Genomic DNA, 14,933 nt, shown 5'->3' on the forward strand with positions numbered 1-14,933 from the left:
CGGTGCAGTCTTACGGGAACGGCGTGCCAGGCCTTCACCCAGCTCCGGGTTAGCAGGGGAGCACTTCGCCGTGGCGCCACCATGGCTGCTGATGTGTGAAAGAGCACTCAGCCCCAACCCAAACCTCTGCCATGGCGAGGATGCCAAGCCATGGGGGAATTCCTCGACGTGGCAGACACCTTCATCTTTCTCCCATGGGGTGCCAACTGAGACTGAACCACCAACCGTGTGAGGGGCAGCCCCACGCTTCGCCCAGAGCCTCGCCAGGACTTCTTAGAAAGCGAGCACTAATCATAATGGTAACAACCGCACAAACTCACTGCCACGAAGTCTATTGCAACTCACAGTGGCCTTATAGGGCAGAGTTGCATGCCCCGTGGCTTCCCAAGGCTGTAAATCTTGACTGGTGAAAAATGCCTTACCAAGGGGCAGCTGGTGGGTGCGAACCCCTGATCTTGTGGTGAGCAGCCCAGTGCATAACCCACTCCACCCCCAGGGGTCCTTGTCAAGAGCAGAGTGTTCCCATAAAGAGGTCCCAGTCAGCGCACCCTCCCTGCACGTCCTGGGGCGCGGTGCACAGGACACGGGGTCTCTGCGCCACCTTCTTCCTCCTCCGTGGCTGCGTGGGGAAGAGGAGCCGGGATGACCGAAACGCACGGCTTCCTCACTGCGGTCTCCTCTCTGATAACAAAGGCCTGGGCCCCGCTCGGAGGCCAGGCAGAAAGGCTGTCGGGACATCTTGAGTTTGTTTGTAACTAATCTCAAATAATTTAGATCTTTCTAATTTGCAGCAAATCTGATTCCCTCAACATCTGTGGTAAAATGTTAGGAGCACGTGCTGAGGCCAAGTGCAGGAGGGGCTTATTTTTTCCACAGCCAAATCCATAGCTACCCTCCAAGTTGTAATCTTATCATATTTAACTGGTTCCACATAAACAGATCTATGTATATTTTCAGTAGTTTCAGCTGAAACCTGTTAAGAACAGATGTGCAAATGGTTCCGTGGCACTGATCCATTTAAATGTATTTTTCCATGAACAGCTTTACACACACACATACACACACACACACACCACACCCTTGCCCTTTCTTGGAGGAGGGGGGGAACGAGAGTGGAGCCCTCACTAAAATGGATATTACACGCTTCTGAGTTCTCCACAACCAGTGTTTACTGTTGGTTTTCAAGCGGCAATTTGGCACGTGAGGCTGGGAACGCAGACTGGGTGCTTGGCAGACAGTGTTTGCACTGAGACAGGGGGCGGCTGGGAGGTGGGCCCCGGAGCCCCCTGTGGCTACCACTGCCTTCCTCCTCTCCCCCCCTACCCCCCGGCAAACCAGAGGTCACCAAGTCCATTCCTGCTCCTGTGTCAGAGCCGAACCATGTTCCACCGGGGTTGCCCTGGTGCATGTCTCAGCAGTAGACGGCAGCATATTTCCTGACTGCACCCCACCACCCAGGGGCCCCAGCCCTCCTCACGCCAGTCTTTCTCTGCTGCAGGAAGAACAGGGCAGCCTCCTGACCTGGAGACTTGAACAAGTCACGCACCTGGTTAACGCAGAGAGAAAGCAACTGAGAAAGAGAGCCAGAGAGAGAGCCAGAGAGAGAGCCAGAGAGAGAGAGAGAGAGAGAGAGAGAGAGAGAGAGAGAGAGAGAGAGAGAGAGAGAGAGAGAGAGAGAGAGAGAGAGAGAGAGAGAGAGAGAGAGAGAGAGAGAGAGAGAGAGAGAGAGGTTTACTCATGATCTCAGTCTCATAGACGGTGAAGAGGGTGCACGGAGGTCATGCGTGCGGACCAAGTCACCAGGCTAGCGGGAGATGGAGTTTATAAGTTCAGTTTGTTACCAGTAAGAGACTAAAAGCCCCATGATAGCCGAAAGAACAAACAGCTCTGCCTGGGAAGGACGGCGAGCCTTGGTCTCAGGTGGCTGGACGCATTGTCAGCAGAAAAGGGCCTCATGCTGGGTGGAGAGGAGGTGCCAGGGAAAGAGGACGCCCCCCAGTGAGCTGAATGGGCACCGTGCCTGCAACAGTGGGGGCCAGCGTGGGCACAGTTGTGAGGATGGCGCCGGCCGCCGGGCAGTGTTTCCTTCGCTGTGACTCGATGGCACTTAATGGCAGCAAGAACGAGAGCGTGCCACCGCCTGGCTGTCCGTCTGGGGCCCTGTGGGAGCTAGCTGTGTGCGGAGATGGTATGGGAAGCAATACCAATGGCATTCCATCGCCAGCAGGGTCACCCGCGGTAGACTCGTTTCCGCAGAGTTCCGGACTGTCCGAGATAAGCGCTGGTGGATGATCTGCTTCTGATAATTAGCCAAGGAAACCCCCACGGGACACGGCAGAGCACGGTCCAGCAGAGAGCTGGGAGGTGAGCCCTCTAGGTCCGAAGTTACCCTAAATGCACCGTGCTCACTGCAGTGGCCTGGGGCAGAGCAGCCGGCAGGGAGATGGAGCAGGCCAGGGCAGGGGTTCGGCTGTGCATGGGGCTGCCGTGTACTGATACAACTCACCGTGCAAAGGGGGCATGGGCACAGGGTTGCTGCCTGGACGCTAAGGGTTCCAGATCTCTTAGGGAGGGGCCCTGGTTTCCAGAGTTCTGTCCCAGCAGTCACCTCAAGAGAGAAGAGGATTGCTTCTCCTGCCTGTCTTTCCTTGTGTCCTGTTGGATGTCCAGGATGGATTTAGGGACACACCTGTGTGTTTCCCCACAAGCTGGGACTCCATGGCTCTGAGAACAGAGAGGGCAGAGAGATTCCCTGAGTCTGAGCTGAGGCGTCTTTGGCAAGGTGGGCTCTTCTACCACCTGGCAGGAGAGGGCCCCTCACCGGTCTCCAGGGCCAGGCAAGGGCAGCTGAGCAGCGTACTGGCCAGCTGGCTTGGGAGGTGAGCCGAGCTTTCCAGGGCACAGTGTAGTTACTTTGGCCTTGATGAGGAGGAAAGAGTTGAATTAAAGGATTCATTAGCACAGCTGGTTCACACTGACTGCCCTCCCGGCCAGCCCCTGTCTTGTGGAGAATCCCATTATCCTAATCCCAGGGCCAGGTGCCAAGGGCTTCTCCTGCTGGCTGCGACTTCCTGCTCTGGGAGGACCTATTCCTCCCCACCTCTCCCCGAAACCCCTTGCGGGCTGTGTCCCCCCACCCCAGATCTGTTGAAGAAGCAACCCTAGGGATCAGTTCCTGTTTTCCAGAACCTTGATCTTCTCCAGGACTTTCAAAGGCACACTCTATGTCGTTCTTTTGCCTCATTCTTTTCTTGCCTGCTGTTTTTGCTCCTTTCCCCAAACTCAAAGACCTTGGTCTCTCTAACCCATTCTGGAGTTTCTCATAAAAATCCCAAGCCAAACCCACTGTCGGTGCGTCTATCCCAACTCACAGTGACCTGGTGCGGCGGCGTGGGGCTGCCCCGCGGGTCCCCGAGACTGTCCCTGCTTAAAGGAGTAGATAGCTTCGTCTTTCCCCCCTGGGGTGGCTGGTGGTTTGGAACTGCTCAGTTTACTGAAGCAAAAATCAATAGGTTAAGGACGTGGATCCATTCGTCAGACTCGCATTGGTTGGGTCCACATCTCTAGGCCCAAGACCCAAACCTCCAGAAAGTGGGTGATTGCATGGAACTTTGGGGTTCACTCAAGAGAGTCCACTTGGACTATCACAGTCTCCTCACTGAGTAAGCAAGAGAGATGCCTCTGGCCAGGGTTCAGTCCCTTCCTGACGGAGGGGCCAAGGTGGGTGGGGCTCGTCAGACTCCCATCCAACTGCATCTTCTCCATTGAGCTGACAGACTGCCAGTATCCGCCCCGCTACTGCCCCTGCTTGCCCAGTCTGCAGAATGCGGGCACATCCTCCCTCCCTCTGCTTCCAAACCATTTCACAGTCGATAGAGTGGCAGCCCGTGCCCTTTCTTTTCCGCCTCAAATGAAAGGAACCAGCACACAAAAAGCACTCACTGCCCTTGAGTCCCTTCTGAGTCGGGTGACCCTGTAGGACAGGGTAGAACTGCCCCTGTGGGCTTCCCAGGCCATGATCCCTCACAGGAGACGAAAGTCTCTTTCATGACAACTTTTATATACACGTGTGTGTGTGCGCACGCGCGCACAGGTGTGTGTATGTGTAATGCACCTACTCCTAATGAAACACAGGATAAATTACAGAGAACGGCGACATAATGATTACAAAAAGGTATATGAGGCATAACCCATTAGTGAGCTACATTTTGTTCAAAACTGAGATCCTGGCAGAATAACCCGCCTTTGTGCCGGAAAGCATTCAGCTGTAGCAATGACTAATAATATACCCAGGGATCTGTTCCCTTTCCCCCCTTTTGTGCCTATTTTCATAAGTTAATAACTCAAGCATGAAAATTGTTTCATGCTGAAAATGAGGGGGGTGGCAGGACAAGAGCTGGGTGAATGACGTGGGAACAGCTTCTCGATGCTGCTGTTCCTTAACGTCATAGGGCTGTTTTTACGGGGTGAGGGGCAAAAGTCAAGGTGAGTTGACCTTAGCCATGTGGCCTTGTTAAGCTCCTGAAAGTGCGGGAGTGTGTGAATCATCCACTGCCATCGAGTCGATGTGCACTTATAGCAAGCCCATAGGACAGGGTAGAACTGCCCCTGTGCTTTTCTGAGACTGTAACTCTTTTCTTTTTTTTAATAATTTTATTGGGGGCTCGCACAATGCTTATCACAATCCATACATCCATCCATTGTGTCAAGCACATTTGTACATTTGTTGCCATCATCATTCTCAATACATTTGCTTTCTACTTGAACCTTTGGTATCAGTTCCTCACTTTTCCCCTTCCTCCCCCATCTTCCCTCCCTCATGAACCCTTGATAATTTATAAATTATTTTATCATATCTTGCCCTGTCTGACGTCTCCCTTCATCCACTTTTCTGTTGTCCATCTCCAAGGGAGGAGGTTATATGTAGATCCTTGTAATCGGTTCCCCCTTTCCACCCCACCCTTCCTCCACCCTCTCAGTATCGCCACTCTCACCACTGGTCCTGAGGGGTTCATCTGTCCTGGGTTCCCTGTGTTTCCAGTTGCTATCTGTACCAATGTACATTCTGTGGTCTACATATTGGGGTATAAGACCTCATCTTTCTCTCGTGGAGCAGCGGCAGTTTTGAACTGCTGACCTTGCACATCTCAGCGCAATGCATAACCACTAGGCTGCCAGGGCTCCTTTTAAGAATGTATTGCCCACAGAGCAGTTGTAACGGTCATCGAGAGTAATCGCTCAGTAAACAGGTATATGTTTCCATCTGGTCTAGGTGGGGATTTTTCTATAGGGGTGCCAAGTAGAATCAAAATAGTGTACATGGTCTTGTGTTGGGCTCACCCATCGTCAGCTAAAAATGCTCATCCAACACACAGATCATCAACATAGCCCAGCGAGCTGACTGGATCCTCGGACAGATTTCTGGGTGTGGGTTGGATAAGCCTACTGCTCTAAAAAAATACCTCACAGCCGTCAAGCCAATTCCAACTCACAGAGACCCTCGAGGACAGAGTGGAGCTGCCCTGTGGGTTTCCAATACTGGAACTCTTTATGGAGTAGAAAGCCTTGTCTTTCTCCCGAAGACAGGCTGGCGGTTTCAAACTGCTAATCTTGAGGTTAGCAGCCCAGCACATCACCCACGAAACCACCAAGGTTCCTTTTAAGGTCTTAGTAAGTTTCTAGAGCCATGGGAAGAAGAAGAGAACCAAGATGAATAATTGGAACACTTCTTATGGGTACACGTCTCTGGGGTTTGCTGAGCGTTTATTTTCATGTACATAAAAACAGCAAGTCCAATTGGAGGGGACCAGATTTCAAACAATATTTCTCTTTTCTTCATTTAAAATCACCTCTTCTGTGTTTGGCGGTTGGGAGCCCTAGTGGCAGAGCGGCTTCTGGGCCAGATTGCTCACTGTACAGTCAACTGTTGGAAGCCACCGGCCATTCCACAGGAGAGAGATGAGCCTTTCTCCTCCTGTAGAAATGCATAGTCCTGGAAACCGACAGGGGCAGTTCTACCCTGGCCTGTGGGGTCTCTCTGCGAGTCAGAACTGACTCCCTGGGGGTGAGTTTGGTTTGTGAGTGGCCTTCCTTTGGGTCCGGCGACCTTCAAAGACACAACAAATCCCAAGGGTCCTCTCGCAAGCACCAGCGTACTCTCATCATTCAACAACTAACAAATGTCAAGTGGTTTCCCTTGGCTACGCCAACTTTAAGGTGGGAAAGGGTGACATAGTTGAACCATGACTTACACACTTGTGCCCTTGCCTTTATTTCACAGATGAGAAAAGTGAGGTCCCCGAGGGGAAGGTGCTGGGCAGAAACCTCCAGGCCTGGGTGGAGGCATGGCAGAACGCGGCACTTCTGACATCTGCTCCAATACCTTTCCTGGCCTTCAGAAACTTGATCTTCAAGAAGGAGACGACGAGACCAGTAAGACAAGCATCCTTGTTGATGGCCCCCATGGATGTGTAGTGAGATCCTGCAGCATTCTGGGTCCCGAGCACCAGGGCAGAGCAGTAGACAGGACAGACGGGGTCCCTGCCTACAGAGGGAGCAGGTGCACAGCCCTGCTTGGAGGAGCTGCCTAAGCTACAAGGCAGCCTGGATGCATTATACACAGGCGCCATAGAAACAGATCCACTTCAGGTGGGTGTATTTTCATCAGTGACTCAATCACAGCAAGAGGAAAACAAAGTGCCAAGTGCCCTGGTGCTCATTTGCCACCCTGTCAGAAAGGAGTTCGTGATTTTTTTTAATGTTGTGTGTCTTCATTTTTTATATATATAATCTTTGTTCAGTTTGAAATGTTGTACACCTATAAATTGCTATCCAGATAGACCGCCGAAATAGACACAAACAGAAAAGACACACATCTTCCTATCACATGAAAACCTTTTATGTTTTGAGTGTCACGGCTAGGTTTTGTGTCAACCTGGCTGGGCCAGGATTCTCTATGGTTTGGCAGCGAGGCCTTCCCCGTGATGGGATAAACGCAGTGCCGTCTCCCCGCCCCTCTCTCCCATGGTGGGCCCTGCTCTGGGCCCAAGATGAGGACGCAGTGCAGCCTCCTTGCTTAGGTCACAGCCCTGATGCGCGGCTTGACGATGTTCATCTTGATTGCCTACAGTGCCGTCCTTCTTAACCACCCCTCCCCAATGCCCAAGGGCATCTGAACTTTTTTGTGGGCTTTGACCATGATGTTTTGAACCAAGGATTCAAATCGAATGTTTAGAAAACAATGGCAGCAACATATGTACAAATATGCTCGATGCCATGGATGTATGGATTGTTATAGGCGCCCCCAGTAAAATGATCTTAAAGAAAAAAGATGATGTTGTGAAACTGAAATTTGAAAGGGATGAGACAGAACCTTCTGTGTGCCTCAGTTTCCTGCTCTGTCCGGTAACGCTTTGTTAAGCCCATGCTGGACAGTCTCCTAGCTTCCAAGGCCAAGTGCCCGGCATGGGCACTGTAGTCTCAGAATGAGGACTCACTCTTTAGTATCCCCTCTGTGGTCTCACTTGTAAGGTTCCATTTATGTGCTAACTATACGTATGTGATGTGCACGTATATATCAAACCAAGTGCCGAGCAGACCTGCGCCCCGGGTTCCAAGGCTGCAACTTTTTACAGAGGCGCCAGCCTCGTCTTACACTGGCACTGCTGCAGAGGGGTGCAAACGGCTAGCCCAATGCAGAAAGTCATGCCCCTGATCTATACATACTTCCGACGTCTTGTCTTTTTCCTTGTGGATTAGTTTGGGCTTCCGAAGAGATCTCACTGGTCCTTTAGGAGTGGCTGAAACGGCTCTTAATTCTCCAGCTTTGTTCTGGGAAAAGCAAAAGGCAGCAAATAGGTGCCAGGAGCCTGGCTTGGTCAGGGTCCAAGGATCAGGGTGTGCAGGACTGGCAGCTTGATGGCCGCCAGGTTCACCTTCCATGAAGGGACAGCTGTGGGTGACACTGCACACTGGACCTGCCGGGTCTGCAAGCTGGCCCTTCTCCCACCCAGCAAACAGACCCATGGGGCTGACATACTTAGAGGCTGCCTCCCTGGGCCCATCCCCGCTGGGGAAGTCGCCTGAGGAGGGTGAGCATTGACCTTCACCCACTTCCATCTTGTCCATCTGACTCACAGAGACCCTACAGCAGTGGTTCTCAACCTGTGGGCCGTGACCCCTTTGGGGTTGAACAACCCTTTCACGGGGCTCACCAATTCATAGCAAAATGACAGTTATGAAGTAGCAACAAAAATAATTTTACGTTTGTGGGGGGCAGTCACCACAACATGAGGAACTGCATGAGGAAGGTGGAGAGCCACTGCAGCCTACAGAAACATGTAGAACTGTTACCTGGGGGTTCTGAGCCTGTGCGACTGGATAGACACAGGCCGTCTCCTCTTCCTCCTGTGGAGCAGCTGGTGGGTTTGAACAAACACCTTTGTAGTGAGTAGCCCAACGCTTAACCCACTGCACCAGCAGGACTCCTTGGACCTTCGTGGTGAAACCACTGAAGAGAGAAATCGTTGCATACAATCATCCACAGGTGGAGTTGGCTACCCCGCTTCCTCAGCTTGCCCTCACCTCCTGAGCCTCGGCAGGGACACGAGCTCCATAGACTGTCTTGTTTCCAAAGGCAGAAAAACAAGCCAACACAAAAACCCGGCTCCCTTGCCTAAGGCTTTAGCCTTCTGAGTGTAAAGCCGGACCCTCCGCCGGGCTCCTTCCTCTGCCTGAGACCGGGACACGCACAACTGCACGTTGGGTGTGGATACACTTGAATGACGGTGCTGGCTGGTGAGGAACGTTGAAAGGACCCTGGCTGGCCAGAAGAGCACGTCAATCTGTCTTGGAAGAAGTAGAGCCCGGAAACTCCTTAGAGGCGAGGATGTTGAGACTTCGTTCCATGTACATGGACATGTTGTCAGGAGAGACCAGTCCCTGGAGAAGGACATCATACTTGGTGAAGTGGGAGGGGCAGTGGCAAAGGCCTTCAACAGGAGGCACTGACACCACGGCTGCGACAGTGGGCTACAATGTCACAACAGAGGTGAGGCAGGCACAGGGCCAGCAGTGTTTCATTCTGTTGTGAGTCAGAACCCCCCGACAGCACCTGACAGCAAGACACACTGGCAGTCAGGGTTTGCCTCAGGAAACTGTCTAGAAGAGATGAACTGGATGTACTCTGCCTTCCTGTCTTTCATTTGATCGGGCACCATGTCTCCTGTAGGAAGGCCTAGCCATTGGGGTGGTAAAAAGATTGGGGTCATAACGACCCTGTCATTTCTTACACCCACTGCCAGTGCAGGAAAGCTCCAGGTTCATGATGATGTTGCCAACGTTATGGTCAGTCATTTTATGTTGTAGTCATTCTGGCGGGTTTATCGTGGTGTCTCATTGTGGTTTTAATTTGTACTTCCCTGATGACTGATGAAGGAGCCCTGTGGTGCAGTGGTTATAAGTTGGGCTGCTAATTGCAAGATCAGCAATTCGAAACCACCAGCCACTCTGGGGGAGAAAGATGGGGCTTTCTAGTTCCATGAAGAGTTACAGTCTCAGAAATTCATAGGAGACAGGTCTGCCCTGCGCTATCGGGTCACTGTAAGTCAGCATTGGATTGATGGCAGTGACTAATGAAAAATAGACCTGGTAGCATTCTCAGGTAAGCGTTTGACTGCTAATCACAAGGTTCGCGGTTCAAACCTACCAACCGCACCGCAGCAAGATGGTGAGACTGTCCGCTTCCATAAAGATTTGCAGGCTCAGAACCCCTATATAGGATTGCTATGAGTAGAATCACCTCCATGGCCGTGAATTTGGTTTGGGTTAATGGCCACTGAGGAGTCTTGGTGGCATCGTGGCTTAAGCACTGGGTTCCTGACTACAAGGTCAGCAGTTTACCCTCCAGCCAGTCACAGTAACTCCTACCAGCCAGTAACCAAAACCAACCAAACTCACCGCCACCCTCTAAGACAGAGTAGAACTGCCCTTGTGGATTCCCGAGGCTGAAAAATCTTTTCAGGAGTAGAAAGCCTCTATTTCGCTCACAGAGCAGATGGTGGTTTCAAACCACTGACCAACTTGTAACCCACTAGACCACCAGGCTTCCTCCACCAGCCAGCAAGCAGTTCAAAACCACTAGCTGGTCCTCAGGAGAAAGGTGGGGCTGTCTGTTCCCAGAAAGAGTCATCAATTCAGAAACTCTGTGGAGCAGATCTAGTGTGTCTAGGGGTCAGGACTGACTGGATGGCAGGGGGTGATTTCGAGGTGATGAATTAGAGGCGCACGGTGGTGCAGCAGGTTAAGCATGGTGCTGCGTTGCAGGGAGAAACAGGTGATCTGCCGCCATAAAGATTACAGCATTAGAAACCTGCGGGGCAGTTCTGTTCTATCCCGCAGGGTGTTTGAGTCAGACTTGACTCCATGATCGGAGGTGGGAGTGGTGGAGCCATGGTGGTGAAGGGGTTAAGCACTCAAGTGCTAAGGTCATTGTTCCAACCGGCCAGTCTCAGGGCAGTCTGCTTCACTGAGCTTTCTAACCATGAAAACTCTAGGGGCAGGGCTCCCCTGCCGTATAAGGTCACTGTGAGTCAGAATGGCCTTGACAGCAACCAGTTTTCTGAAATGACTAATGATCTTTTTGTTCTGTTTGTTGTGCAACTTTTCATAGGTATATTTACCATTCATCTGTCTTCTTTGGTGAAATGTCTGTTTGAAGATTCTGCTTGCTTTTAATTTGGTTGTGTAAATTCTCATTATTTAATTTTGGGGGTTCTTTTTATAGTCTGGATACAAGTTCTTGGTTAGATGAACGATTTTCATTTCCTCCTGCTCTGTAGCTTGTCTTTCATTTCTCTTAACAGCAAGTGTCTCTTGATTCCAATTTTGAAGCGGTCTAATTTGTTAATGTCTTATTTTATGGGTTTTACTTTTTATTGTTACAGCTAAGAAACCTGTACTTAATCCAAATTCATAATGATGTCCCCATTTTCCTCTAGAAGATTTTTCTTAAATTTTAGGTTTGTTTTGAACTTTAATCTGTGATGATTCGTTTGAATTGTTGTTGTTTTTTTGTAAGGGAGTGAGGCATGGATCTGAAGTGACTTTTAAAAAATATTTTGGCCCTTAAAATTATTATTGCGATTCCAGGGATATTTGTTAGAAAAACTATCATTTCTCTACTGCATTATCTCTGCATCTTTGTCAAAAATGAATAGTCGACACATAGTTGGATCCTTCTGGATACTCTGTCCCAGTAGCCTATCGATGTTTGGGAGGGGACCTTCATTCAAGTTTTCTTGAACTCAAGAAATGTTTCTTCAATTTTATTCATTTTCAGAGTACTTCTGGCTGTGCTAGATCCTTGGTATTTTCATATGCAATTCAGAATCAGCTTATCTTTCTACAAAAAATGGAAATCTTGCTGAAATTGTGGTCAGGGTTTCATTGAACAGCTCAGTAAGACAAGAACTACTTTGAAATATTTACACAGTTGATCCACGAACACAGTGCATTTATCACTTTAATTTCTCTCAGCAATGGTTGATAATATCCAATGAGCAAATGCCAATATTTTGTGAGGAATAGCCTCAACATTTTATATTGTGGTGCTATCGTAAATGGTGTTTAAAATGGTTTTTATTTCCAGTTGTTCAATGCAGGTATATGGAGATATAATCGATTTTTGTATATCAATCATATTCTGTAGCTTGGCTAAGCTCTTTTCTTTCCGTTTTCATAGGTTTTTTGACAGGGTTTCCTACATGGGCCTTCATGTCATCTGTGGTTTAAGAACATTATTTCCGATCAGAACCCCTTTTATTGTGATCCCTTGCCATATTGCACAAGATAGAAATTTCAGTACCCTCATGAACAGAATTGGTAAAAGTTTCTGATTCTTAGGGGCAAGACATTCCATCTTTTTCATCGAGAAGGATGATGTTAATCCAACTTTTTTGAAGATGCTCCTAGTCAGGTTGAGGAAATGTCCCCTAGTCAGGTTGAGGAAATGCCCACCCACTCCTAGTTTGCTGAAAGTTGTTTGCTTGTTTGCTAGGAATATCTTTTAAATTGTTTATCAAATGATTTTTCTACAGACATCTATGGAGACTTACCACAGCCTATGAGTGCTATCATTTGGGAAGGTCGCATTCAGTACAGCGTGCTCAATCTTTATTCTTGTTTTACATAGTTCCTCTACGTACATTTAGAATCACACCCATCAGGCTGTATTACAATGTTTGTTTCAACAATAAGATACTAAACTCAAGCGGAGAAGGAATGTCTTTTGTTTTTTAACCAATATTTTTGCTTACTCTCTTCCTTCCTAATATTCCAGCTAGCCTTCTGTTTAGAAACTGCTTTTGGACCCTCCTGTAAGATAGGCCTGCCGGTGACACAGTCCCTTCATTTTCCTTCTTCTGAGAATGTGTCCATTTCTCGAACGTCCTTGGAGGATCTCTCCTCTAGCTCTGCAATTGTGAGTTGGCAGTTCCTTTCTCCGGGACTTGAAAGTTCCAGGGTCTGGATGGTGTCTACTGACATTTTGCTGGTTTGAATTGCTTTTTGATTTGCTTTTTTCCCTGGCCTTTACTTTTCAAAGTTTGATTACGATGTGTCTTAGTATGGAATTCTCTGATTGTATCCCCTGTCAGGTTTGTTCAGCTTCTTGACTGTATAGATTTAGATCTTTTTTCCAGATCAGGAGAGTTTTCAGCTAGTGTTTCTTCAAGGACTTTCTAATGGTGCCCTCCTTCCTCCCCCCTCTTTCTAGAACTCCTATGACACAAAACTTAGATCTTTTGTTAGAATCCCACAAGTCTCTAAGGCGCTGTTCATCTATTTTTTTTTTCAGATTATTTTCTCTTTGTTGCTCAAGTAGGTATTTTTGATTGTTTTAGCTTCTCGTTCACTGAAAGTTCCCCTCCCTGTGTCCCCTACATTCATCTGTTGAATCCATCTTTAAGGTGTTTTTTTTTTTTCATTGAGTTTTTCAGTTTTAACCTTTCCATCTGGTTCTTCTTTCTACTTTCTATTTCTTTTCTGGGGCTTTATTTTATTTGAGAGTGTTTGCAGTACTTTTAAATATTCTGATTTGTAGTACTTTTAACTATTCTGATTTGTAGCACTTTTAAACAAATACTTTTAAGTGTTTTTGGTGATGGTTTGTTTATCTTTTTTTTTAAATCATTTTATTGGGGGCTCTTACAGCTCTTATAACAATCCATATATCAATTGTATCAAGCACATTTGCACATTTGTTGCCACCATTATTTTCTAAACATTTACATTCTATTTGAGCCCTTGGTATCAGTTTCTCTTTTTATCCTCCCTCCCACCCTTGTGACCCCCTTGATAAATTATAAATTATTATTTTCCTATCTCTTTTAAAATATCATTTTATTGGGGGCTCATACAACTCTTATCACAATCCATACATCCATCTACTGTGTCAAGCACATGTGTACATTTGTTGCCATCATCATTCTCAAAACATTTTCTCCCTCCCACACCCTTCCTCCCTCATGAACCCTTGATAATTTATAAATTATGGTTATTTTTTCATATCTTACACTGACTGATGTTTCCCTTCACCCACTTTTCTGTTGCCTGTCCCCAGGGAGGAGGTTATATGTGGATCATTGTGACTGGTTCGTCCTTTCTCTCCTCACCTTTCCCTTACCCTCCTGGTATCGCTACTCTCATTACTGGTCCTGAGGGGTTTATCTGTCCTGGATTCCATGTTGCTAGATCATTGTAACATCTCTGCCATCTAGATATCTACATCTGTTGGCTGTTTTCTTTCATTCTGTTTGAGTTCTTTGTGAGTCTTGCACTGAGTCATTTTCGATCATTATTGTGGGGTGGGGGGTGGGATGAGCGTTCTGGTTCCTAGGCTTCCACTGAGACCTTCCTGGTTGTGGAGGATGGGGTAAGAGTGGCTAAAGGCCTCCTTACCACTGAATAGTGGAAGTCTAGGGACCCGAAACATCTGTCATCAAGTCAAATCTGACTCAGAGTCTCTACATAGGATTTCCAAGTCTGCAAACCTTTATGGGAGCAGACAGTCTCACCTTTATCCCAGGAAGCAGCTGGTGGGTTTGAACTGTGGTCAACATACATATCATTAACTGCAGTTCAACATCTGTTTATACTTGCATTTTTTAATTAAAAAATTATGCATACTATGAAATGTGCAAATCTTAAGTGGCCCACCTGAGGCGTAGAACCCACCTCTCGATCAAGACAGAGAACTTTTCCATCACCTCAGAAATCCCAACATGGTCTTCCCAGTCAACCCAGCCCTCACTGACCCCAAAGGCACACACTGTGTTTGGTGACCTACCATCCTAGATGGTATTGGCTGGCTCCAGGGCCTGTGTGAACGGAGGCACCCAGAAGGCAGCCCTCTGGGTCCAGCTCTCTTTTGTTCAGCTTGACTTTTTCTTAAAATATCTATCCATGGTTTAGAATTCATTCCTATCTGTTACTAAGTAGTATTCCATTATGTGGATAGACTTGTTGGTTCACTCTCTTACTGAGCTGTTCAAATAATTTGGCTATTACAAATAAAGCTGAAGAGCTGTTCTAAGAGGGGCATCTACATATGCATGATATAAATAATATGAGTGAACCATCTGAGCAGCACTTTTGGTGGTTGCGTTAGTCTGGGTGCTTTAGAGAAACAAATCCACAGAAACGCATATTATAAGAGTTTTATATAAAGGGTAAGTGTACATCAAGAAAACATCCCAACCCAGTGCTGCCCAAACCCACAAGTCCAATATTAACCCATATGTCTATTTGACACCAATCCACAAAGTTCTCCTCCATCTCACAAAACACAAACAATGATGCCACTGCAGGAGGAAAGCCAAATCAGTGAGCGTGTAAGCATCTCAGTGCTGGCAGGGTTCTCCACATGGTTGCTCCAG

At 48.0% G+C, this 14,933-nt stretch overlaps 1 long non-coding RNA gene across 1 annotated transcript in view; it reads left to right on the forward strand.

Annotated features, from left to right (window-relative positions):
- Nucleotides 1-14,933, forward strand: part of LOC142461337 (uncharacterized) — a 197,343-nt gene that overhangs the window by 122,310 nt on the left and 60,100 nt on the right. The window contains exon 2 of the long non-coding RNA XR_012786885.1: nt 6,281-6,432. This is a non-coding gene — a long non-coding RNA (uncharacterized LOC142461337). The remainder of the gene's footprint in view (nt 1-6,280; nt 6,433-14,933) is intronic.

Source organism: Tenrec ecaudatus, chromosome 11 (assembly GCF_050624435.1).
Source record: "Tenrec ecaudatus isolate mTenEca1 chromosome 11, mTenEca1.hap1, whole genome shotgun sequence".
NCBI lineage: Eukaryota > Metazoa > Chordata > Mammalia > Afrosoricida > Tenrecidae > Tenrec > Tenrec ecaudatus.